Below are 26739 nucleotides of genomic sequence, written 5' to 3' on the forward strand. Positions count from 1 at the left end.
TGGGGATTAGCATCACGAAGTTCCCGATGTACATGGTATATACATACATACATATGTGCATGATGTGTATGTAATTACTTGTGTGCATTTGTATAATTAGTCAAGTTATTTAATGTAAATTCAAAGCGGCAATTATACAGAATTTTAATTGCTGATTTACAACACAAACAGGACGGCATATATGTACCATAAACCAGGCTTGCAAACCATAAAAACAAACATAAACATTTCTCGGTTCAGTGATTCAAGCCAGTTAAGAAAAACTTGTAGGGCCATATTTATCCGACTTTCAATTGCCGGTTCGGTTGCGTGAAAATTGCTTGATTAGTATTTGAAGCAAATTTCAAAGATTAGCTTAGATTATTGGAACGAATTCATGCAATTCTTTTCAAATTTGCTTTTGACCCAATGGAGGTTTCGGCATTGTGCCATCTTCAGCACCATTATTCAATCTGATTGCCTATTTGATTTAAATAAAAAGCTTCGTTCGATACGTGGTTCGGCTCAAAGTTCAAACAAAGCGGCGGTTCGGTTTAAAACTGGTGTGCAGCTATGTTAAAAAATTGTGCTTTTGTTCTTACTGCATGTGTAAACACGAATGCACCAGCGTATAAAAACCTATACAGATATTATATTAAAAATAGAATTAATTAATTCAACACGTAAAGCTCAGACATTAAAATATGGGAATAATGGATTGAAAGGGCAGAATATTTTTTTTTTAAATCGTATTTTAAAAGGTAGTAAGGTTTGTAAAATTTTCCACTTATGGAAATAGAATTGAGCTAGTTTTACGAAACTTTGTACACTGGCTTATTTAAGCCCAGAACAGATTGGTATTGAAGATGTGCCGAAAATAAAATACTTGGCGCGATTTACAGGAGATTTTGCCCAAAATTATGTTCCAATTTGGATCGTGATTTGAACCCAGGACCTTCGAGGTGGTAGGCGGAGCACGCTACCACCACTCCACGTTGGCCGAGAGATGGGCCAAATCGAATGATATAACGCCCACTCGATGTCGCAATTTCGAAAAACGGATAAAAATGCGATGATTCATTACCAAAGGCCGATATATTGATAAAACTAGAAAAAGGGTTGCCTTTATTACGCTAAATTGAAAATGTAGTAAAACTTTGAAAATGTGCGTGGCCCGCCCCATATAAAAAAAAATTAAGGACTTTCAAATCCTAACTCAAATCGAACCCTAAATCCAACGAAAAAAAAAAAAACAATTGTTTTAAATGGTTGTGGTTCCGCCCTTTTTGAGTTAGGCGAAACTCGAGAGCTCGGAAAATGACAGATTCTCAATCAATCTTTTTATTGGTAATTTCAATAGCGAACAACTGTAAATATTATGCATCGGCTTGAGCTAATTTTAAAGAGAAACTTATGCTCACGGCGCCCACTATCTACTTTGTTCTTAAGACTATCGTGCCATAGAAACCTTTGTTTTAGCAATAGCCATGTTATTCTAATGTTGACGGAAATCTGTTATTTTAACAGTTTTCATTGGTATCCTTAGGCCCACTTGCACAACGGCAAGTTATATTTTAGCTTGATTTAAAAAATGTGTAAAAACTGTATGAGTTTATCCTGCAATGTCAGATTAACTCCGAGTTAAAAATTTAACTTGCCGTTCTGAAAGTGGGCCTTACAATGCCATTAAAAATCATTAGTTAACAGAGCAGATCTAGGAGGCCATAGTAGCGTGCTCTAACACACCGAAAATCCTGGGTTTAAGACCTAGAAAAAGCAACATCAAAATCTTTAGAAACAAGTTTTTTTAATTAGAAAAAGGAGGAAAATTTGTAGCGGGGCAATTTATAGCGATTTTTTCTTTGTAGCAGAGCTGTGGCATACTTTTCATGAACTTCTTTTTGTTGATTTGACTGTGGAATGAAACGGACAATTTAGAATCAACAGTTTGTGCGAAGTTGATTCAACAGCTATTTGCGTTGGATAAAGATTTACAAAAGTAACGGTTGAACTGACCTGTAATTCTATTGCTTTAACCAACGTTTTTCTTTCAATGTATACGTTTTATACTTCAGCCTCCATATCAATAGATGTTCGTGACATTTCTCTTTAAATGTAACCCCAATATATGTATATATGAGACCACACGCTGTGTATATAATAATCGGTTTCGCCCGAACTTGCACTTCCTTAGTTGTTATTCGAGTAATTTATATATTACAGTTGGTAGCGATTTTATCAGAAATCCGCTAAGCGGTTAAGCGCCAATTAATGATGAAGATTTATATAATACAACACTGTAGATCAAATTATTTGTGACACTTGGATGCATTTATAAATGTACATAGATAATAGTTAAGTGTTTTTACAATGCATTATTCACAATTACTAAAAACATCTTCATTGAATAATACCCATTGAGCATGCTAAGCGGTGAGCTTGTTGAGCTGTTGAGATTCAACCACAAAATAAATAATAAATAGCTTAAGGGGTGTGTGTGCACCCTTTTGAAACAACCACTAAACATTATTTTATTATCATTTGTTACACGCACACTTCTTTCTATCCACCACCATCATTAACAATTATGCAAAAACATGTTACGAGCCTCACTCAAGTACCACAGACAAAAAGAAAATGTAATCAATAAAAAGTTAACACCAAAATTTGTGTTGATTTTGGTGCTCTTGACTTAATAAGCTAATGGGTGATGGGGTGTGCAGTTGAGTGGAAGGACAATAGCACATAAGGAAATCGGTGATAAAAAATCAAATATGAGATAGTAACATTCCCTTTTATGTATGATAACAGACATGATTTAGTAAGTAATTATATTCATTTTGTTATTATTTGGAGGCTTGTATATACATTGTAAGACGAAACGAGCAGGTACCCTTGAAATATTCATAATTTATTCCTTTAAGTTTTTTGTAATGTCTTCTATTGTGGCTATGAATCGTATTGGATTTGGCTACCTCATGTCTACTTTGAATATTTCGTATTATATTTGCAAAATTTTTAAGTTGCAGAAGCCAAGAGTTTATAAGCTATAAAGATAATATCTATTTTAAGAATTCGTGAGCTTAACAGCGGCTTATAATAATTGAATATTCAATTATTATGTTTTTCTAAGAGAAACTGAAAAGAAGGAAAGAAACATTTAGTGGCATATATCGGGGAAACCTTTGATAACATTACGAAATTGCCTGATGATGATGACATGGCGGTTTTCGGTTTTTGGTACGATCGCAATATGCCAGTAAATGTTTCTTTCTTTTCGGTTTCTCTTAGAAAGACATAATAATTGAATATTCAATTATTATAAGCCAGTGTTAAGCTCATGAGTTCTTAAAATAATAAGTATAAATTGAACACACCGTTAAACAAACAAACATAAATATCTAATCTAGTTTAAATCATTTGTATACAAGCACTCAGCTAACGGAGCTAAATTTACTTCAATGTTATTCTAACATACATACAATTTAACCCTTTGGAAGGAAAAAACAAACAAAAATATATTGATTTATTAATTTATCCTAGAACGACAAATGGCATTGCGCCAAAACAGGGCCCGTATTACGTTTTACGATCGATGATCGTTTGAGTGAAAATGCTTTCAGTCACTGATCGCAGAACTTCATACGGGCCCGGATTGCGCCTAAACCAAATTTGACAAAGGACGAGGGAAATTCGTTTCAATATACATCAATATTTCAGAAAAGTTTTGAAGTACGTGCAAACTTAGCATTTGTTCCAAGAATATCTTTAGATGAGATAGTTAGTACTCTCCGAAATTTCGAAAATTGACTTTACAAGCAAAGCTAAAACTGGAGTAGATAATCCATATTGAAGAACTAATATGGCATTTTTCTCAATCATTATTATTAGGCCTCGATGTACTGCGACCTTTATTTAGATCTATTCTGCGTGAGGCTTTTTATATATTTGAGTACCTCTCAGACTTTTTACTCCATACTGCAATGGGATAAAGAGTCACGCCGCCTAGATAGGAGAGTCTCCGCCTTGCCAGAGCGACGCATTTGCAGAGAATGTGCACCGGCGTTTCATCCTTCAGCTCACATAGGCAACATATTTGTGTATGAGTGTGGCTTAATATATTTAGGTGATATTGTGGACTACAGTGTCCCTTATTGTTTTCATTGAGAGTTTGTAGGTGGTATCTGCTACGATTAATGCTGATAGTATCGTTGCTATGAGTATAAACAATTTGGTCTACCTTTCTTCTGGACATTCAATCCAGTTTGCTCTGAACTAGATACTCTATTTTCCAGTTACTTACGGTTTTTCCAGTGTGTGCCTTTGTGAGTTCACAGAAGAGCTCTGTACCATAGAATGTTGCTAAAGCTGCCTGCTTGGCTAGCTAGTCTGCCTGTTCATTACCTTTATGTTCCTGATGCCCGCGAAACCTCTCTGAAGTTGGCAAGACAACATTTACGTGGAAAAAAATTAACCATTGGGTAAATTGCCGTGAATTTGCCGTAATTTATCCGTAAAACCATAAAATTGCTGCGACTATATTTTAGAAAATATCGAGTGGCACGCCAACTAGATGTGAAGTTAGCGTTGTCTTCTTCAGAGAGGTGCCCCGTCCCCGACGGGCTCCTGTCCTAATAAAACTTTTTGGCTCCCAGATCATTAGGGACTCCAGTGTGTTGATCCACTAACCTAGAAGTAATTGTATAAGATTGCAAGGCACGTAAGGCTGCCTCATCGTGGATAATGCATAAATTTCTGCTTAAAAATTATTGGGTAGCATTCCGTTGGTTTCGATTTCTTGAAGTTCGGCTCATAGCTACCAGCTCCCATTTTCCCGTCATAAAATTTTGATGTATCCGTCGAAATTCAGTATACGGATGCCCTGTTTCCCAAAGAGTTTTGTCCACAATGGACACTTTAAATTTCCTTAAGAATCTGGCCCATTGCATCCCTTAGTTGTGGGCCCCTAAATTTCCTCGATGACACATTGCACCAAGTTATTATTATTAATAATATGAAAAAAAAGAACACCTGATAGAATGACTTTTGATGGGGATAGATGCCTAAACGGCAAAGGACTGGTCACATCGGTAACGTTTTCCTGAACATTTCATTCACATAGCGCCATAAACTCAAGTTTATGGGCCATTTTAGAGCTTATCAGTATTTACTGGACTCGTGTTTCTGGCGCAATATCTACCAAAATTTTTGTATAATATATGCGATCGGATGAGTCGAAATGGTTAAAAGATGCGTGAGCAAAATATTCATATATGTATGTACATATGTATTTTACATTAATACACGTACAGCTGTGAGTATAAAACTAGCGGCAAACACGATTTGCAAACCAGTTAAGTACATTTTTCTTCATGCAAACCAATTTCGAAAAAGTTTTTAAAAATTGAGAAGTGTTTACAAATCTTTATTTACAGTATTCAATATAAAAACCAAGGGCCATTCATGTTCCATATAAAAACAAATCATGTTCAAAAAAATGTTTTTATTGGACAGATAAACCTTACAGATTACTTGAAAAAAACGGCCAAAAGATTGTTTTAAAAATACACAAATTGTAAACCACATTCGAAAAAAAGTTTTGAGAGACTTCATGCTTTGTACTTTGTGAGAACGAAATAAACAGGACTATAAAACTGCATATTACCTAAAATTCTAAACCATTGCGGATAAAACAAGTGTGATATCTTATCCGTCAACTGCCTGACAGGATGTTCAATATGGCTTCTTCTTAGCGTTTTGACAGGGTGTTCAATATGCCGGCGCACAGGGCCGACTCTCTTCAGCGGGTGATAGACAGATATACAGAATGAGACAGCGATAATCAACTAAAAATCAGGTGATCCATTCTATTTGTAATTTTGACGTCTTTGCAGAAGTTATAACACTTGTCTTATCCACAATGTTCTAAACGAGTATTTGGTAACTTTCATGAAGATTTTTAATTACAATTTTTTCGAAAACTTTTTCGAAATTTATTTACATAGTTTTCTTTATATAATACATCTAAGTTTTTTTTAAATAAAACTGCTGCTCTTTTACACGCAAGTGTATCAACTGCATTAATGTCTGTATAATCGCTTCAATTTAATTGTATAAAATGACAAATAGGCACATAAATAAAATTGAATCAAATTTGTTATTAATCATTGGGAAAAAGCAGCGCTGAGGCCTTTAAACAGACAGTGAATGGCGATTAGCAACAAGCAAGCAAACGGCGCCAAAACACGCAAAGCCCAGTGACAGCAGACACGCAAAGAAATCTACAAGCGAAAAAAGCCAAAAGCTAGGCTACGAGGGGAGGGTACATACAAAATCAGCAGAGGTATACGCGGGGGTTTTGAGCAAATCGATAGCCAATTATAATTAAGATTGAATGGCTCTCTCGCCGTCATGGCACGCTTTTGCGTGCCTATTACGTAATAAAATGGTGAGGATTCTGCTTCTCTCTCCTAGCAACAACAGCAGCTCTTCTTTGGAATTAAGCTCGGATGCTCTGTAAAAATTAAATAAAATAAATAAATGTAAGGCGCGATAACCTCCGAAGAGATCTAAGGCCGAGCTTCTCTTCCAATTTGCGTCGTGCTCCTCTTGATTTTTCCCTACAAATTGGCCGGACGGGACCTACATGTTTTATGCCGACTCCGAACGGCATCTGCAAGGCAGATGAGTTTTCACTGAGAGCTTTTCATGGCAGAAATACAATCGGAGCGCTTGCCAGACACTGCCGAGGGGCGACCCCGCTTAGAAAAATTTTCTTCTAATTGAAAAATCTTATTTCTAAAATTTTGATGTTGCTTTGCCCGGGAGTTGAACCCAGGGCATACGGTGTGATAGGCGGAGCACGCTACCATCACACTACGGTGGCTGTAAAAATTAATCAATAAAATTTCGTTAAATGAATGCAAAACAAACAAAATATACATATATAGAAAAACAAACAGGCAACTACACCTTTGCTCTATATTTCTCTCTTCTCATCATATCAATTTGTATGCAAATAGCTTTGCTCATCTCTAGACGCATTTTTGTTATTAACTGTATCGCAGCAAATATGGGTCGCAAGCAAGGAAAGCAACAACAAAATAACAACAAGTTAGGCAACAATATCTCACATCTTACTTGGCTTAACCCGATTTGGTTCTCCCAACGGAAATGCTGTTTGTTGGCCACGACATGACAGCCGCAAGTGTGCGGTGTCAAGTTCCCTGCTGTTGTGCGGTCATGGTTGCTCTTCAAATCGTCGCATTGCGTTGCGCTATGTCTCGCTTTCTTGTTGTCCAGCTTTTGCTTTCCATCATTGGCAGGGAATTTAATTACGATGATTGAAGATTCTGCTAATATGACAGAATGATTATTGGATTTAGTTGTTGTTGGTCCCCAATGATGCGATTATTTCGGTTTTTCGAGCAATTCGCTTGTTTCAATTTAACCCCGCAAGGCATCAAAATAAGTAATAAACCGCTTGGAAAATATTGCAAAATGCACAAATAAAAAAATTTAAAAAAAAGAGCATAAAAGGTACGAGATTTCATGCTGCTAAAAAAGCGCTCAATAAATTGTCACAGTTCCTTTTTTGATAAAACTGTTACTTTTGTGGAATTAAGCACGTCTTGACTGAATTAAGGAAAGGACTTTTTTTTAAAGGTAAAGATTGTGGTTTAATGACGTCAGAAGGGCTGGACGGATTTGGTCGACATTTACCGAAAATATAGCTAACAGCCTGCAAGGATTTACTGACTCTGACTTGTTAAATGGGATGGGAAGGTAAAAGGGGATGTTTCAATGCCAAAAACGGCTAAAAGAATTGTACCGACACTATGTTTTTTTGCAATAGGGGTCCACCGCCCATGGTTTTAGTTTCCTTTTAAATATTATTTAAAAGTTATAACTCTTATGCGTGGTTTTCCATTCCATTTTGTCATATTACTGATTCGAAGTCGATGGATCGCCTATTGACTAAAAAAAAAAAAAACTTGCCAACATGTTAACAAATGAACCGTTTCACTTATTGGACGATGTATGGCAGGCCGTTTTCATTGATATTTGCCAAGTTTGTGGTCAAATTTGACAAAGTGAAACCCAAGCATTAATGTGTTAAGTATTTTGGGGGTCAAATGCATATGTTCTAAGTCGAAGTACAAGCAATTTTGGAAAATTAAGCAGTCACAATCATTTCGGGATTTTTCTCGGATCACTTTGGGCCTTTTTTCGGGATCTTGTTAGAACCATTTTGCGATGAATTGGGGAGCATATCAGGATTGTTTTCACGCTCTATCCGTGACTATCTCTGGAACATTAAGACATACATTACTTCAAGAATCTATATGGGACTATTAGGGAATTGTTTAGCGACCATTTTGAGGGCAATTCTTGGTTGCTTTTGTGTTTATTGCGTAACCCACTTCTAGTCATTTTCGCACTGCTTTCGGAACATTTTTGGGGATCGTTCAATAAATAATTTGAGACCATTTTGGGAGCAATTCAGGAGTGTTTATGGGCCAATCTTCGAATAATTTAGAGATTGTTTAATGGATTTTATGCCGGCTATTTTGGAATCATTTTGCGATTACTTTTGTTCCTATTTCGAAATTCTTTGGGAGCTGTTTTCTGGTATATTGTTTAGCCTAGTTCGGGATTATTTCTGATTTTATTTCCTGGATCACTTAGGGATACTTAAAATGATAATTTCTTAAATTTGGGCCTATATCAGGACTACATTCTACTGATTACTTCGAGATTGTTTACGAAATGTTTTCATGACCATTTTTTGAAACTTTCTTGGCAAGTTGAATAGCTGGCGACAGCAAAAGTATAGAGGTCAGGCCGCGAGTCTAGGTAGAAAAGCACTGTCTACAAATCTCAGTTTAACTGAAAAATACCGCACACTATCCGCAACTAAAGCAACTCAAAGAGATACAAACAACTTTTATTAGTAGGTTACAGATTTTCCCAAGTATTTTCATAGGCATCGGTAGTTTCAAGAGCACGACGCAGACTGGGAAGTAGACTATGTTAATTCTCAAAAATAAAAATAAAAAATTTCCAGCTTAAGATGAAGTCCTTTTAGGTCTGAAGTTGGTTTTTCATCTTAATATATAAAAATCACGTGCCACTGTGTTTGTTCCCGATGGACTCCTAAACTACTGAACCGATTTTGAATTTTTTTTTGCACCCCGTGTGTAGTTCGATCTAACTTGAAATATAGGATAGGTTATATCTCAGTTTACAGTCGCAATATTATTTTATTGCATTTTTTTTATTTTTTTTATACGTAATAATAAAATGTTACGTATACGCACCGGCACTCACATTTTCAGGTGGCGCGGATATACTTCCGTGTAATTTAACAAATGAAAGCTGTTGATGAGTGCTTTAGTAGAGGGTAATTTTCATAGACAGTGTTTATATAATATGGATATCAAATGAAAGCTGTTGAGTGCTTTAGTACAGAGTAATATATTCTCCATAGACGGACTGGGACTGGGATTTGGACTAGGACTGGGACTGAGACTCGGAGTGGGACTGGAACTGGAACTGAAATAAAATACATATCACCCTCTGGGACAGGCAATAAGGGATGCAGAAGAATGAGAAGAAATTGAGAGAAGAGAAAAGAGAGAAGGAGATTGAGAAAGAGATAGAATGAGACGAAGATGGAGATAGATGAAGCGAAAAAGACGGAATAAAAGGATTAGGAAAAAGTGAAGAGGGGGAGAGGGAAGAGTCCGACGGAAAAAGCTTATTAAAATGTATGCAGATAGGCCAAATTTAGGGCAGAACAACGTCCGCCGGGTCTTCTAGTAGTTTATAAATTTTTTTTTTTCTTTTTACAAAGAAAGTGAATTCATTGCATACGGAAGTCACTTGATTGAATGTCAAAACAAAATTTCTGAAATAGGGTATTGACATTTGTTAAGTTGTTGTTAAAATGGGCGTAGGGGCGTGAAATGGTAAATATATCCATAGGCTAAAATCTAAACCATTACACGTTTGTCATTGTAATTACGCTTTTCATGTATATTTCTCACTAACACTTCAGATATTGACATTTTTTTTTCGTTTATATAGCTGAAGTATGACTTGGCAATACATTTTTTTAATCCATAGTTTTAAGACCGTCTTTTCGATGTACATTTGAAATGGCTTACAAAGGGTCGTCAATTTTTCACGAATAAAATTGCCATTGAATGAAATAATGACTCGGAGATATTGAAATAAAAATACCTCGTTTAAGTGCTTATATTTATATTGTTAAGTGTGCTTTGCATTTACCAAATATTTTTTGTTTATTTAGGATGTGTGTGGCTAACAGTCAGAATGTGGTGGTACTGAATGACAAGGCTTAAATATAGATTGTGAATGTTGACAAAAAGAATACAGAACGTGTTTTTTTTGGTACCGTTTTTGAGCAATTCACAAAGGTGTCGTATTCGTTGTAGTATTAATTTTTAGCTGTTTCCATGGTTTCCAATATAAAAAGTTCGATTTTAAAGCGGAAATAGTGTTGATTATGTGATACAAAGATTAAAATGCGTGTTCTTTTGGCAGCACAAGGATTGCCTCGTACGATATCTGTAGATAGCTGAGAGTATATTCATAAATTCGTCTTATGAGTTCGTCAAGCTGGTCCACACCACTTCCTTCCAATTTCGGTTTGAGTACTAGTTGCAGTTCCAGTTTCGGTTTAGCCTGCCGCCACAGTTTCAGTCCGACTTCTGTTTCGATGCAGCTTCAGGTTTAGTCTGACTTCGGTTTCGATGCAGCTTCTGTTCTATTTTCGGTCAGGCTTTGGCCCGGATTTCGGTTTCATTGCGTCTTTGGCTTCGACGCCGCTGCTGTGGCACCGTCATTTTTCTTTTTGTTTTCTTTTACTTTCTCAACTCATACAAATAACAATTCAAAATCATAATTTCAGAGCACTCCGGATTTAGTCATTATCATCATCAGACATAGCCTTTTACCACTTGTTAAACTTTCCGTCTTAATTTTGAAGCACTCCGGCTTTAGTCATCATCATCAGACCTAGCATTCTACTTCTTGTCATTCTTCCTCCTTCATTTAAATTGCCTTTTTCTATTCCATTTATTTTTCCTTCTTTTCCTTACTCTCTCAAATCTTCGATTTGGTTGGTTTATGTTCACTCACTACGTCTTTCCTCTTATATCAACTCACTGGATCTCCTGGGAGACAAAATGTTTAATCGTAAGAAATTCAGTGGGAGTTCACTTATGCCTCTCTTACCGTTTACAATTCAACTCTGTCTCAGTTGAAATTTTGCAATTTGATATTACAGATTACAACTCAACCTGTCAAAAAAAAAATGTCGGTTGAAGTTGTCTAGTCTTACAACTTTTTGTGGTATTACCGCTTACAACATTGTGTTGGTGTAGTTGTCAAAGACATCAAAATCTGACAACTGATTACTAGCAGTTGTCTCAAACAATTTTGCAGTTGTTTGGAAAAAAGATAACGTTTTACAAGACGGTAACACTAAGGACTCAATCAGTCTATGTGAGGTCCTCATGTACCGGCCAGTTCAACCTTTACAAGACGGTTCACCACCTAATTTTTAACAAAAATTTTCAAAGTTGGTATCAAAAGACACGTTTCGACCTCCGTTTTTAGAATGCGAAAGCAAATATTAAAAATTTCGTTTCTGTCAAATTTCGTTTCAAATTTTCATGTGGTTGTTGTATTTTGCCAGATTTTTTGTACACACCAATGTAGAAAGGTGTTGGACCCAACCGGCCAGAGGCCGTCAACGCAAGAAGGGGTTCTGTGCAAATAAACTATGGATCGGGCCTCATATTTCGGACCCTCTCGGGGCCATTTAATGGGTTTTTGCAAATATCTTTCGATAGAAATAAAATGTTTAATTTCCGCTTTCGGATTCTTAAAACGGATATCGAAACGTATCGTTTGATACCACCTTTGATACTTAAAAAAAAAAATTAGATGTCACCTTCTTGTAAAACGTTGCCGGAAAAAAATAAAAACAAGTAAGGAAGGCTAAGTTCGGGTGTAACCGAACATTACATACTCAGTTGAGAGCTATGGAGACAAAATAAGGAAAATCACCATGTAGGAAAATGAACCTAGGGTAACCCTGGAATGTGGTTGTATGACATGTGTATCAAATGGAAGGTATTAAAGAGTATTTTAAGAGAGAGTAGGCCATAGTTCTATGGATGGACGCCATTTAGGGATATCGCCATAAAGGTGGACCAGGGCTGACTCTAGAATGTGTTTGTACGATATGGGTATCAAATGAAAGGTGATAATGAGTATTTTAAAAGGGAATGGGCTTTAGTTCTATAGGTGAACGCCTTTTCGAGAAATCGCCATAAAGGTGGACCAGGGGTGACTCTAGAATATGTTTGTACGATATGGGTATCAAATGAAAGCTGTTAATGAATATTTTGAAAAGCAGTGATCCTTAGTTCCATAGGTGGACGCCGTTTCGAGATATCGCCATAAAGGTGGACCAGGGGTGTCTCTAGTTGTACGATATGGGAATCAAATGAAAGGTGTTACTGAGCATTTTAAGAGGGAGTGGGCATTAGGTCTATAGGTGCACGCCTTTTCGAAATGTCGCCATTAGGGTGGGCCAGGGGTGACTCTAGAATGTGTTTGTATGATATGGGTATCAAATGAAAGATGGTAATGAGTATTTTAAAAGGGAGTAATCCTTAGTTCTATAGGTGGACGCCTTTTCGAGATATCGCCATAAAGGTGGACCAATGGTGACTCTAGAATGTTTGTACGATATGGGTATCAAACGAAAGGTGCTACTGAGCATTTTAAGAGGAAGTGGGCATGAGGTCTATAGGTGGACGCCTTTTCGAGGTATCGTCATTAGGGTGGGCCAGGGGTGACTCTAGAATGTGTTTGTACGATATGGGTATCAAACGAAAGGTGTTACTGATCATTTTAAGATGGAGTGGGCATTAGGTCTATAGGTGGACGCCTTTTCGAGATATCGCCATTAGGGTGAGCCAGGGGTGACTCTAGAATGTTTGTACGATATGGGTATCAAACGAAAGGTGTTACTGAGCATTTTAAGAGGGAGTGGGCATTAAGTCTATAGGTGGACGCCTTTTCGAGATATCGCCATTAGGGTGGGAAAGGGGTGACTCTAGAATGTTTTTGTACGATATGGGTATCAAATGAAAGGTGGTAATGAGTATTTTAAAAGGGAGTAATCCTTAGTTCTATAGGTGGACGCCTTTTCGAGATATCGCCATAAAGGTGGACCAAGGGTGACTCTACAATGTTTGTACGATATGGATATCAAACGAAAGGTGTTACTGAGCATTTTAAGAGGGAGTGGACATTAGGTATATAGGTGGTCGCCTTTTCGAGATATCGCCATTAGGGTGGGCCAGGGGTGACTCTAGAATGTTTGTACGATATGGGTATCAAATGAAAGGTGGTAATGAGTATTTTAAAAGGGAGTAATCCTTAGTTCTATAGGTGGACGCCTTTTCGAGATATCGCCATAAACGTGGACCAAGGGTGACTCTAGAATGTTTGTACGATATGGATATCAAACGAAAGGTGTTACTGAGCATTTTAAGAGGGAGTGGGCATTAGGTCTATAGGTGGACGTCTTTTCGAGATATCGCCATTAGGGTGGGCCAGGGGTGACTCTAGAATGTTTGTACGATATGGGTATCAAACGAAAGGTGTTACTGAGCATTTTAAGAGGGAGTGGGCATTAGGTCTATATGTGGACGCCTTTTCGAGATATCGCCATTAGGGTGGGCCAGGGGTGACTCTAGAATGTTTGTACGATATGGGTATCAAACGAAAGGTGTTACTGAGCATTTTAAGAGGGAGTGGGCATTAGGTCTATAGGTGGACGCCTTTTCGAGATATCGCCATTAGGGTGGGCCAGGGGTGACTCTAGAATGTTTTTACGATATGGGTATCAAACGAAAGGTGTTACTGAGCATTTTAAGAGGAAGTGGACATTAGGTATATAGGTGGTCGCCTTTTCGAGATATCGCCATTAGGGTGGGCCAGGGGTGACTCTAGAATGTTTGTACGATATGGGTATCAAACGAAAGGTGTTACTGAGCATTTTAAGAGGGAGTGGGCATTAGGTCTATAGGTGAACGCCTTTTCGAGATATCGCCATTAGGGTGGGCCAGGGTGATTCTAGAATGTGTTTGTAAGATATGGATATCAAATTAAAAGTATTAATGAGGGTTTTAAAGGCGAGTGGCCCTTAGCTGTATATGTGAAGGCGTTCTCGCGATATCGACCAAAATGTGGACCAGGTGATCCAGAAAATCATCTGCCGGGTACTGCTAATTTATTTATATATGCAATACCACTAACAGTATTCCTGCCATGATTCCAAGGGCTGTTGATTTCGCCTTGTAGAACTTTTTCATTTTCTTCTACTTAATATGGTAGTTGTCACACCCATTTTACAAAGTTTTTCCAAAGTTATATTTTGCGTCAATATACCAATCCAGTTACCACGTTTCATCCCTTTTTTCGTAGTTGGTATAGAATTATGGCATTTTTTTCATTTTTCGTAATTTTCGATATCGATAAAGTGGGCGTGGTTATGGTCGGATTTCGGCCATTTTTTATACCAAGATAAAGTGAGTTCAGATAAGTACGTGGGCTAAGTTTAGTAAAGATATATCGGTTTTTGCTCAAGTTATTGTGTTAACGGCCGAGCGGAAGGACAGACGGTGGACTGTGTATAAAAACTGGGCGTGGCTTCCACCGATTTCGCCCATTTTCACAGAGAACAGTTACCGTCACAGAATCTATGCTCCTACCAAATTTGAGAAGGATTGGTAAATTTTTGTTCGACTTATGGCATTAAAAGTATTCTAGACAAACTAAATGAAAATGGGCGGAGTCACGCCCATTTTGAAATTTTCTTTTATTTTTGGATTTTGTTGCATCATATCATTACTGGAGTTGAATTTTGACTTAATTTACTTATATACAGTAAAGATATTAACTTTTTTGTTAAAATTAGAATTTAAAAAAAATTTTTTTTAAAAAGTGGGCGTGTTCTTCATCCAATTTTGCTAATTTTTATTTAGCACATATATAGTAATAGTAGTAACGTTCCTGCCAAATTTCATCATGATATCTTCAACGACTGCCAAATTACAGCTTGCAAAACTTTTAAATTACCTTCTTGTAAAAGTGGGCGGTGCCACGTCCATTGTCAAAAATCTTACTAGTTTTCTATTCTGCGTCATAACGTCAACCCATCTACCAAGTTTCATCGCTTTAACCGCGTTTGGCAATGAATTATCGCATTTTTTCGGTTTTTCGAAATTTTCGATATCGAAAAAGTGGGCGTGGTTATAGTCCGATATCGTTCATTTTAAATAGCGATCTGAGATGAGTGCTCAGGAACCTACATACCAAATTTCATCAAGATACCTCAAAATTTACTCAAGTTATCGTGTTAACGGACGGACGGACGGACGGACGGACATGGCTCAATCAAATTTTTTTTCGATCCTGATTATTTTGATATATGGAAGTCTATATCTATCTCGATTCCTTTATATATGTACAACCAACCGTTATCCAATCAAACTTAATATACTCTGTGAGCTCTGCTCAACTGAGTATAAAAAAAAATGGAAAGCGAGTAATTAATCCTTTTTTAAATTCATTTAAACAATCTTTATAATGAGCAATTTTGTACACATTTATAGAAAAAACAAGTTTTCAACCAAAGATTACATTCAACATCTTTTTGACCTTCTGTAGCGACATACCGAAGTTGGACGAGGCATGGCGCAGTTCGGATGCAGCCAAAATAAGTGAAATTATGCGAACGTGAGTCCCATCGATACTACCCACCACTCCTGGGATATGGGTTTTAATCCACTTCACACAAAGATGCTCCTCAATATATAAAACCTCTTTATTAACTGTAGATGTTGGCCAGTCCAACACTGAAATCAATCCTACAGCATTTTTGATAGCTGCCGTCAGCAAGGAGTGTAGTTTTAAAATAGGGGTACAGCCGTTCCTCGAGCAATATTCTTCCTTACTTAACCAAAAATAACTTAGAAAACTGCAAAATAATTTATTAGAAGCTCATCATTTGTCACTTAAACGTTTTCTTACTTGGTGCTTGGTAGTTCGAAGGGATTGGAGTGATCATGCGAATTATTTCCGTTTTCGTGACATATCAATTTTGTCACCAAAATTTTCGTCGTTATAAAATAAATTTAATATTATTTAATTGATATCCATTTTGCTATTAATAAAAAAATCACTTTTGCAAATGCTTGAATTTCCGCCACCAATTGATCAGCTGTTCATTTATCTGTCAAATCATCACTTTTTTAGGTTGGCAACTTCAATTCAACTTCAACTGAAAAAAGTTGTAATTCGTAATACCAAACAGGAGTTGAGTTGTCTTAAACTTGAGTTGTTTTAATTACAACCCAACTAAGTTGAGTTGTAAACGGTAATAGGGGCATTGAGTGATACACATACAAGTTATTAACTTCAAACTCAGTTAAGTCGAAAATATTTGACTAACAGCTCCGACACATAAGCAGTTTTTCATATAGATGAGTTTAACACATGCTTATGCATGTATTTTTATGAAGATTGGTAGAATGAGCGACACGGGCACCATCTGATGTTGAAAAGTAGCCAACTCCACAATTTTGTTCCAAGCAAATCATAAGAAGAAGAATTTGATATTTGCTTTGGCTAAGGGTGTTGGCACAATTTGCAAGTGAAATTATTTTCCCCACTGGTTGGTAAATTTTCTAACATTTTTCACAATTAAAAACTGCAATACAACAAACGAATACGACACAAAATATGTTAGCAAGTATTTTTGTTGCATAGGGAGAATGTTTACGACAGTGCTTCGCGAAATTTTGTACGTGAATGGGCAAGGCGTTATAAACTTCAATTGCCAAGTCTGAAGTTCCTTCATATTTACAAACGCAACATCTTGGTTGATTGTGGCGATGTTATTGGAATGCATAAGCTTGTGTTAAACGCATCTACATGAAAAATGTCATTGTGTCACCGCCTTAAGAGATTCAAACATGAAGTTACAACGCGAAATGTAATATAAAAATTGCAGTATCATTGACGTCATTATTTCCGAAAGCTGAATGTAAGACTTTTTCGCTGCAGCTGAAAGTGAATTGTGCTTTTCTCAAAGAATTATATTCGTATGCTAATTAAGTAATCCGTTCATTTATTATAAAATTCGAATAAGGGTTGATTATCAATTTGAATATGGATAAAGAATTTTTAGCCATTAGCCTTTTTCTATTCAATTAAGTTTGATTCTTCGCGGATGTATGTAAATAATTCAATAACCCTGATTTTTCACACAAAAGTTTCCATAAATTCGACATGCCTCAAACTTAATCGATTTAACACGTTCACCCCATCACGTTTGATAAAATGCTACAATGTCGAAGACAAAAGAAAAAAAAAATGTATAAAACAAAAGTACAAGAATGAATTGAAATTTGTTCCCAAAGTCCTTTCTTGAGTAACGGAAACTATTCAGCCGAAAACAATGTGACTCATTGAACTAAACCAAAAAAATAAAAATGTATAACGATAACAAAAAAACTGACGAACACATTTTGAAATACATACATATTGTGTAAGTCTATTACATGTTTAACAAAATTTTGCAAAAGCACTGCGGCGTCAAACTGTTTTGTAGTCTGCGACAAAAGGCAAAATTTAATAAGTTTTCGCATGAGTGCTCTCGCGTCTCACAACCGTAATATGTAAAAATTTCTACGCCTCATAAAAACAAAAAAAAAACTTCAAAATATCTCCGGGGTGCGCTGGCCTTTTACAAGTTTAAATGACAAAGAGAGCGCATGCTGATTTGTGCTCAACCGTTGAAACGACCCAGTCATTCATGTAAGCGCAAGCCTGAAAAAGGGTATTCCGTAGGCAATTTATGACCATTATTGCCACCAATCGAACTGAAATCAATTTGAAATTGTCAAACATCAAATGTTAAATGCCAGTCGATGACGACAACGACGAGAAGAGCAAATAAGCGCACAAAAGGCATACGGAAAAAATATAAAATACTCGATACCTACCCAGTTGGTAATTTTGTAGTTCGTCTAGTGAATACCAATTTAAAGTCCTTTTATCTAAGTTGAATCAAATGTTCACTTACTGTTTCGAGTTATTTAGAGTGCATTGTAACAAAGCTCTAAGTAAACATGTATTTTGTTCTTTTATTTGCCAGCAACGGCGATTCCTTATTATGACTATGTGAAATGTTCAGACATTTGAAATAAATCTTAAAGAATTTTTTTCGCTTTTTTAATATGCTTACATTAGCTTAACTTCTATGTAGGATAGGATAGGTTGGGTGGTAGCTGCCCTGATAACGATAGCTCACTTGGACAACACGAAGGTCCGTTGTGATACCACATACACCAAAAATAACGGTGACTTAGATCTAGCTACTTAGAGAATCGTTGGGTAGCAACGATAAAGCTCCGAATGATACCGATCTCAACTTTGGATAAATCCTCGGGAGATACAAGTGAGTCGCGACCGAAGTACTTTCGCCTAGTTCTGGCAAAAGCTGGGCAATCAAGCATAAAGTGATTTGGTGATTCCACCTCATCATCCTCCATACAGCTGCAGCAGGATGGAGTTTCCAGTATATTGAGACGTACCGCATGGATACCCATGGGACAGTGCCCTGTCAAAACTTCAATGACCATTTATAGGTGAGCCTTAGTGAACCCAAATTATTTCAGCAGACCTCCTGCCATCCACTTTCGGCCAGAAAGATCTTGCTACCCTGCAAGACGTGGTGTTCGCCCAACGTTTGCTGAGCTGACTCGAGGCCCAGCTATGGAGGAGCAATCCACAGGTGACCTGCGGAATCCCGAAATCCCTACAGCCATCTTCATCCGGTTCAGTTGTACCGATGCGGGCTAAGAGATCCGCTTGACAGTTACCCGGGATATCACTATGGCCCGGGACCCAGATAATCTTAATTGTAAAATAATTCGATGCAATCGCAAGCGAGGTCAGGCACTCCAAGACCACCCTCGATCGCACTGTAGTTGAGCTCAAGGCCTTGATAGCCGCTTGGCTATCAGAGTAGATGTTAAATTCCCTACCTGTAGTAGCACTGGATAGCATTCCATCCACCGCAGCCTTAATCGCAGCAATTTCCGTTTGGAATACACTGCAGTGATCAGCCAACTTAAACTTGCGGTTTAAATTTAGCTCTTGACAAAAGACCCCCCACCAACCTTTCCATCCAGCTTTGACCCATACGTGAACAAGTTGACCGGTCCCATGCCCCAGATAATTCCTCTTCCCCAATCCTCTCTCTCTGGAATAACTGGGGTGAAGGTTGTATATACTTCTATGTAACAATTTAAAAAAAAATCATGTATGTGCACCAGTAACTCTCTTTTTAAAGGTAAGGGCGAGGTGATAGTCAGTGCCCCCAGCGGGTTAGGAGGCTTAGAATATACCCGCGGCAGGTATGCCTGTCGTAAGAAGCGACTTAAATACGCAAGTGATTTAAGGGGTTGTGTAGCGCTATCTTTTCAAGGGGATGACAGCGTTATTTATAGCTTCTACAACCCAATGCTAACCTCACCTACCTCTGACGAATCCAGTTTCTTTAGCAGACATGGCTCTGGCGACCCCAAGTTCCTCATTGAACTAGAAAGTGGGGGCGGGTTGGCCTTGAAGGTTGAAGGTGGCCATATTAAATCGTTCCCGCAATGGTCGGGCTTATAGCTTATGCCATCAACGTTGATAGCACTCCCCCATTTATCGCTACATCAGGAAGTTAGTTTGTCAAACTTAATTACATTCAGGGATTTAAGCTACTTCATTTACCACGCATCCAAATTTTAGTTCTACTATATGAGTCCCACAAGGCAAAGTGCAGACCAGTTTAGCTCGGACGCCCCAAAAAAATTTCAAATAAGTTGCATTTATGTTGAAAGCCTGCCAAAAGTCTACATATAAATTAAATTATGGTGAAGGCGTGCCACGATTACAAACTGTATTTCTTTGCATGTTCCATCCCCGAAAACTTGCATAGTGATATCACCAATCACCGGTGTTTCGCTGCCATTTTCCGAGTGGATAATTTGAGTGTTTAACGCGATGCTGCTATCCTCCATACTCTCCAAAAATTGTTCATAATTCATCCCGAGGCAACGTACGACTGCTCTTGAAACCAGCTCCTTAATTTTAGCTCGCGCACCAAAACGGTAACAATCGTCGATATTGTTTTACTATTGCCTTTCTCTCTCTCTCCTAATTTAAAGATAGTTCTGCCCCCCTATTCTACGCTATTGGCTCGGCCTCTGGGTAGTCAAAGCTCCCGGCAAACAACGCCAGTTGGCTTTTTACAAAGAAATAAACGCGCAAAGCACGGCAATATTACGAAAGTACAGTCTAGAATGATTATCTTTCTTAACTTCGTATCGAGTCTTTGCAAAAAAGTTAATGGGCATTCCACACATGCAGTTATATAATGTGAAAAGGAGAGTTACCAAAGGTGTTAAGCGGCTGATAGTTTTCTTGCACTGGATGAGCTTGTTGCTGGACCGGTTCCTCTAGTTCGTGATCAGCTCCACGTGTTTCCTTTTAAAAGCCTGGGTTTCCACTGTGAGTTTTTAGTTCAGAATAACCTAACTTGGGGTTGTCCACATGGTTGTCAAGAGCTTTCAGCACCATTTCAAGGCAGAACCCGTCACGAGGTAATGGAAGTGGATGAAGAAGTGAAAGTTAGATATAAGTATTGTTATTTGTTGCCTTAAGTTATCAATTCTAAGAAAAGCTCTTCACCGTAATTTCTGTGTTCGTCCCTTTAAACATCAATGTGCAAGGGTCTGGCCAAGTACACGCTAACCGCCAGTTTATACTACGTACGGTGATCTGTCAATTAACTGCCGGTTATGGATAACCAGACATTGAGCAACCGGGCTTAGACAGTTTTTGCTTGTGACCACATCACAATTGTTTGAAACACCAATTCCTCTTTAAGGGACGCTTTCACAGTCTCCGGTTAACGCTGATCGGCACTTTAATTCACATTTTTCCATTTACTGCCGGTTAAGGTTAACGGGAGATGCAGAATACTGCCCTAAGAAATAAATGAAAAGTAGAATAGGCATAGCAAGATTCGAAGCACTAAAACGGCGGTACCTCCATAATAAAATACAGACAGAAACATTTGAAGATATCAGACTTTCCTACAGGGTTATCATGGGAATATGTACTGATATTATACACATATACTCATTATAATAGATACATATTTTATGAGAAAAAAAGTCTTACAGATTAAGAAATCAAGTCAAAGCAAACGCAAAAACATTCCAAACATGTCGCTGAAATGACAGTGGGGTCGCAGGGGGACGAACAAACGCGCCAGTATGTATCTAAGTGGGTGCAAATCTATATGCGCAAATTACAGGTAATTGAGCAGATTAACATTAAGAATGGGAATGTGATAAGCACGATAAATAAAAATTAAGAAAATAAAATGGAATGAAACTAATTTATTGCCGGCAACAAAAACTAACTGACATATGTATATGAATGAGCAAGCAACATGTTTTTTTGAAATGGCGTACGAGCCAAGTTGTTGAGCAACAAACCACCAAACGACCAGGCAAACAGACGGTTAAGAAGCATATCATAAAGCAAATGTTAAAAGATTTTTTCTTGTGTTTCGAGTATGAACGAACGTGTCGTTGCGGGGGCGAGGCCGATTAACGAGTTGTGGTGGTACAAATGAGTATACGAAATAATTGTCTAAAACATGCAAACGATTATTATTAGTGGACAAGAGTAAATAATGCTCGTTGAAGTGTCATTGCGCATATGGGAGGATGGGTAGGTAGTTCTGGGGATGCAGCAGGTTATTTATATACATACACATCTATGAATGAGTTCGTGTGCGTGCATTTAATGTACGTAAACAATCAAAAAAGCAACAAGGTGACTAACAGACAAACAGGAAGGTGAACAAGCAACCATCGAGCCAAACATGCATGTAGTAAAAACAGAAAACAATCCAAACAAAAATAAGAGCTTAAAATTCAATAGCTGCAGACTTTGTGACGAGCTCCTTCATCTGGGGAGTGAAAAGTTAAGTGACTATGCTGATGGAAAAGTAAAGAAGAGTAAACTGTGGTTTGTGTGCTTATCTCACATTTGTTGTTTTTTTTTTTGCCTTGAGTGATTTTGGGTAACCAAAAGAACAATCTTATTTACATTTGTAGTTAATTACAAAATTTGTTAGACGGTGTAATTTTTTGTAATGTTTAACTATCAACGTATACTAAGCAAGATGCTTTTGGTAGAATAATATGCATTATAAAATGACCTCAGAAGGTACGATTCGACTGAATTGGGATACAATCACAACAGCCTTGATAAAATGCTCCATTTAGGCTTCGAATATCATAATCATCATTTATTTTCGCCGTTGCGTAAGATGCCATGCCGATAACACTTGTATCGCGATACCTGAAAGCAATTGGAAGTACTCTCCAAGCTCAGTGCTGGCCTACCCCATTCCCTGCTTCGATAGGATTACTAACTATACCAGAGCGTCTTTAACCATTGGGCTTTTATTCATTGCACTATGCTCATATCGGCTAAGGTCTCATACAGCACATTCTTCAACCTCCTTCTAAACATGCCGTTGGCTTCACCGAAGGACTAAAAATTTTCCGGAGCGTGACTTTTGTTCGTCGAGAGATCTGGTTGATAGTAAGTTTACCAATTACGAATAGGGTACAATGTCAACAACGTCTTTGAGCTTAAGTCTTTCACACACACAATACGAAAGATGGAATATTACAAGCGATATTGCAGTAATTCCGCGGTAGCTAGTCCCACTTGTTTCATTGTTTTCATCTTTTCCAAACAACGAAAGTAGGGAGTCTATGTAGACTTTTGTACGTCACCGAAATGTGCAAAAATAGTCCACCATTTCAAAGTCAGTTCGAGTGAAAAGCTTCACAGTAGCCTTCGCCGCGGCCGCGATGATTTGGTTATTTTTCCTTCATACGACTCAATCGCAAAATAGAGAATTAACAAAGTGTTATGGCTTTGGTATGTTTTTCTTGGAAGACCCATAATAAAAGAAAGTGAATACTTAGCCCAGAACTTAACTAAACTAGATGTTTAAAAGCGGCACTTTGTAAGACCTTACAGGTTAATTTTTTCTATCATATCTCATGCAAGTTTATTGTGTGGTGGAAAAGTAGTTGCTTGCAAAAATCCATTAAAACTAACCAAAAGTTTCGTGCTATATTTGATTTGTTTTGCAACCCCAATTAGCTGCAAAAAACTGTAGTTGTTGGGTATGTAGGTATAACAACAACGATCCATTGAATTCAAAATCGAAAGATAACAAAACACACTTCGTTTGTTATCATCATTATTATTATTATTGTAGCTGTCACTATCTCTGATGACAATATCGTCGAAAATATTTGCACAATTTTTAACAATTTTCTTTTAAGAGTGCTTGTATGCCGCCGCCGTTAATGGCTCAAACGTTGCACAAAACGATACAAATTATAACAATGACAACACTAAAGTAAATCGAACAAATAAATAAAAGAAAAACTTCATAATAATAACAAACAAAAAAAAAAAAACAAAAAATACACTAACAAAAGAAAACCTCAATAGGCAAAAAGCGTAAACGTTTCAGTAAATAAGTTAGATGAAATTGTTAAAATTAAACACACAAAATTACAATCAGATGGCAGCTGCTGTTGATTTAACATAATATATGTAACAATAGCAAGAACAATACCCAAGTAAAGCGAATGAAATGAAAACAAAAATAATAGAATGAAAATAAAAACTAATATCGAATAGGTATGTAGGTATGTATTTGGTAGTATGAAAATAACAATTTGCACTATACGCTTCTGCCAACATTTCCACTTAATTTGCACGCCAATTGGCAATTGCCACAATGCCGAAGACGCCACCCCGGCATAACTCAAATACGCTCACGTATACACAATAAATTGAATGAATGTACGCAGCAAATGAAAAAGGGAAAAAAAACTGAAGCAAAATCCACCCTAACCCCACCACCATTGTCATCACCAGCTGCAACAGTATTTATATTTATAGATGTTTGCTTGTTTATACAGTGGTGGACGTGTATTTGAGGACACCGTTGAACAATTTGCACAGCAGCGGAAACAAAAATAGCAGTGGATATATTTTTGTAACAGAAACTATGCAAACAAATTTCAAAAATGTCTTCGAAAAAATTCGAGAGAATTTGACCAAGTTTCGAACTTTTTAATAATATGAAACAAAATCTATTTAAGTCAAACGAGGTGCAAATTTTAGGCCTCTAAAAATTCACTCTAATTTTTGACAATTTTTTTTTTTGAAGGGTGTTTCAGTTTCTATCTTTCATATAAAAAATAAAGCTACACACCCTTAATGTAACACCCTTCAGAAAAGCACGAAGGCACTTTGTTGCCAAAAACTACGCTGCGATTCTCCAACAGGATTGAGAAGGAAGAAGCCCCGAACGACAAGAAGAGGTAGAGATCGGCTGAAGCAACCAGCCCGCTTCAGTGAAGGAAGTGGGAAAGAAGATGCATTCGTCCTAGAACCGAGCAAATATGCAAGTCTTAATATCGAAGAACCATGTACCTCAAAAGCAGCAAGGGTAGGGGGGGGGGAGCATAGAAGGGAAAAGTGGTTGATAAGGTAAATGAAGGTAACAACTTCTCGACGACGCAATCCCTGACTGTGCCCCATCGGCAGATGTATACCGCAAGGTGAAGATCTATAGAAAGGGAGCTGACTTGTGTCAGGATCAGTATGATGTAGGATGCATCAAATAAATCTTTAAAGCGTTTCTATTCAGCGTGAGTTATAATGGTGTTAATTTGATGACCTGCAATAATAAAGCGTTTTCGAGACCATGTGTGGTGTACCTGTTGTAGCTTTGGAACCCTTTTTTGACCGACACGGGTTTGGAAGGTAATACGCGTATATGGACAAAGAGAAAATAATCAGTACTACATCCCCCAAAATAAAAAAAAATTGTAGCATATGTTATGTTAGAATCTGAAATTAGGGGCACAAAATGACGCAGTTGTGGAGATTTAGTAGGAAAAACTGCTCAATGATGCTGTGAGACGAACCGCTAAGTTGAAAAATAAGTAAAATCGAGTTGAGCGGATTACTATTGAGTCTTGAGAAAGAATAGTGCGATGTAGACTCAGCATGCGCGTGGATTCGGCGAAAAAAGTAAGCAGTCACTTATCTTGGCATCTTTCTTCATAGCTCACAACGTGGAAGCCCAAGAGAAGAATTCTAACCGCGGGTAGTATAGTCTTCTATACGTTCGAAGCGACGATATATTCATTAATTATATTACAACTTCCGTGTTTATAATTATGTAACCACCGCTATATATAACCGAAAACATTCTTACCAGCACCACCACCATTAACAGGCGACCGACCATCACCGATTCAGTCAATAACTCAACAATCCAAGAAACACGTTGCTGCCGTTTTTCTAAGTACAAAATTGAGTAGCTTTTGACGAAAGCGCGTTGAAGCGATTTATGTTGAGTGGTACATAGCGACGCGGCTCTTATAATAATGCGGACACGGGGTCAGAGGCGATATAAGCAAGCCTGCAGCTTAACTACCCGGCAAAGGTATGTTTGGTAAGCGCATACATCGGTAGTTGGTTAACGGCGGTTGACATGTACTACAATAGAAATGATGGCGGGATGGGGTGGCAGGAAATACGATAATACGGCAGCAAAAACGGAAAAAGCAAATAAATCCACGGAAACTTGGGGTGGGAGAAACGACGTCAGGAATGAAAAATAAATATAATATATGCATTGTTGTTGTTGTAACAGTGTATAATATGATGTACGCCCCGAAAAGGTTTGTTATTGTTTAGTTACATTAATGGCTTTGGCCATGGCAATCTGCGTCATAAAAATACGTCGCTTTTCGAACTTGTGGTGGTGTGGTGTTACTTATGGGGAGGCGATTAAACTTGTGTATATGAGAACAAATTTATAATGTACCATTCGATACGGATATTAAGGACAATGCACAGTAAGGCAAATTGGAATGCCCTTTGTAATTTTTGAAAAATTAAGATTTTATTTGTGTTTATCAGATCAGAAGTGTAAGATCGCTGAACACTTGAACCTACAAAAAGACCACAATAGACGCGTCAACTACTTCCAAAGTTCCAAGAAATTTAACAGTTACTTACAAAATCCCGAAAAACATGAACCAGACTTGATCAGATTACGGACATTCATGAGTTCGACAAGAAAAAGCCAAACACAAAATCCCGGCCAAAAGTTGTGTGGTTTATGGAAATGGACTGACACAAACGAAAAGCAGTGAACCAATAATTAAAAATGACATTTAAACCCACTGTACGATAGAATATTTTGTAACAGGGTTGAGCAGCTTTGACAGAGAATTTTGTTAATTCTTATGTGCGCGTGCGAATAAGACGCGTGCATATTGATGAAGCCGTTGTTACTTGCCGCTCACGTGTGCATATGAATACGTCACAGCATCCACCGGACGCACGCCGCATATCTAGTCCGTGATTACCATTATAAAATTTGACAAATTCCAATTTCTTGCAACCGAAATTAAAACAAGTAAGGGAGTTGAAGACCGATTGTAACCGAACATTATATTCTCA

The 26739-nt window shown here is 37.6% G+C and overlaps 1 protein-coding gene across 4 annotated transcripts in view; it reads right to left on the minus strand.

Moving 5' to 3' along the window:
- trx (trithorax) overlaps positions 1-26739 on the minus strand; it is a 91244-nt gene that overhangs the window by 45046 nt on the left and 19459 nt on the right. Inside the window, exon 1 of one of the 4 annotated variants that reach the window (XM_067778367.1) lies at positions 1996-2028. The exons of the other annotated variants lie outside the window; for them this stretch is intronic. The gene's annotated coding sequence lies outside the window, so the exon portion shown is untranslated. Of the gene's footprint in view, positions 1-1995; positions 2029-26739 lie in introns of those variants that run through there. 4 annotated transcript variants of the gene reach the window in all.

This window comes from Eurosta solidaginis, chromosome 1, assembly GCF_040869045.1.
Source record: "Eurosta solidaginis isolate ZX-2024a chromosome 1, ASM4086904v1, whole genome shotgun sequence".
Classification (NCBI taxonomy): domain Eukaryota; kingdom Metazoa; phylum Arthropoda; class Insecta; order Diptera; family Tephritidae; genus Eurosta; species Eurosta solidaginis.